The sequence below is a fragment of the Mandrillus leucophaeus genome, unplaced genomic scaffold, assembly GCF_000951045.1.
Source record: "Mandrillus leucophaeus isolate KB7577 unplaced genomic scaffold, Mleu.le_1.0 Scaffold62, whole genome shotgun sequence".
NCBI classification, from domain to species: domain Eukaryota; kingdom Metazoa; phylum Chordata; class Mammalia; order Primates; family Cercopithecidae; genus Mandrillus; species Mandrillus leucophaeus.
In genome coordinates, this window is record NW_012106697.1 from 3480362 (window position 1) to 3482055 (window position 1694).

The following is a 1694-nucleotide window of genomic DNA, read 5'->3' on the forward strand; positions in this document are numbered from 1 at the left end:
AGCCTGGCCGGAGGTCCCGAGCTGGGAAGGGGCTCCCGCCCCACGCCGGGCCCTGCTAGTGGGTGTGGCTGGCTTTGCCCCTCAGAGTTTGGAAACGCGCGTTTGGGGGTTTCACTGTCTGGCGTTAGTCTTCACCTGAAAACTTGAACCGACTCCCAGATCGTGAACAGGCATATTCTGTTTGGAAGGGAGATGTAGTGAAATGAACGTTGGGTATTGAGGAGCTCTGACTTGAGCTTCCTCTGGTTTGTTTTTTGTTTTTTAAATTAGTTCAGGAACTGAAAGTTCACAAATGTTTCTGTATCCCATATTTCTTTTTACTCTTAAAATTTCTTAGAATTATTGTAAGAATAATAGGTATTCCTAATTATAAATTTATAAATTATCCATTAAGGAGATATTCCTAATTGTAAATTTAAATAACGTATCACCAGCGATAACTTTGACATTTGGACTTTTGTCATTTCTGAAAATTATAACTTTTTATTGAATGTGGTGTTTGGGCTTTACAACCTTTTTAGGTGCTTCTATTTAACATTTTCCCTTTTCTCAATTTGAAGCTGAAATACCTAACTACTTTATATTCTCAGTTACTTTTGCCTTAAAAATGTTGTTTTTGAAAGCTACTAAAAAGCAATGACAAGAAAGTCATAAATAACATTATAAATGTATGGAACAATCCTTGTTCAATTATCCATGAAGCTATGGGCTTAGGTTTCCCTCCTGAAATGAGAAAAGGCACCTGTGCTGACGTTCGGTCTTGCCCAGCCTGGCTGCCTGTTGCTGGCCTGATGAAAATTGTGACAGGCATCACACCTTCCTTCACAGTCTTTCCAGACATGCTAGTTGTTGTAAACTTCACGCTCCAAGCCAGTTATTTGACTTATGCCATTGCACTTTGAAACTACTTAACAGATAGTAAATGTCAGTGCTGATGGTGTGCACCCAACTGCGGCTTTTAAGGCACCTGTATAAATATTTGACTTTTACAGTTGTGTGGTAATTCTTTCTGCTTTCTGATACTTGGAGTTTCAGGTTATTGAAATAGCAATAAATTCTTGAAATATTTAGGCATTCTAGGTTTTCTTCTCCTTCAGTTTACACGTTTTACTATATTATCTCATTTGTGTTTACCAGAAAGGATTACAAGAATATGTAATGCCTGGGTAAAGTAAATAGAAAGTGGAGTGAAATTATATGACTTGGCGTATCCATATCACTACTTTTTTCACAAGTCAAGCATGTCCTTTATTTTAAACCCTTAATGGATTAGTAATTATTATGAACTATTTTCAGGAAACTGGGTAAACAGTTCATTGGACGGGGACAAATAGTTTTGACTAAGATAGCTTTTTATTTTTCCAATTTTCCTTGCAGCTGTTAGGTCTTAAATATTTAGAGAGATAAATTTGACGACTTACAAATATTTCTGGATCTCAGAGTTTTAAAAGATATTCTGTGAGATCAGAGTCACCATTATATACTCAGTTTAAATTTAATTATATTTTCTTTTAGGGCAATTAAGTGACTAAATCTTACTAAATAGAGTAAGAGATGATGGGAATGTATATTTAGAGTAACTATTAACTCTTGTCAGTTTTGTTACACACTTACCGAACATATGGAAAGAGAGATGTTACACAGGCCAATAGGAGTGTGTGGATTCTTCTGCAGGATCAACTTACAAATCCTGA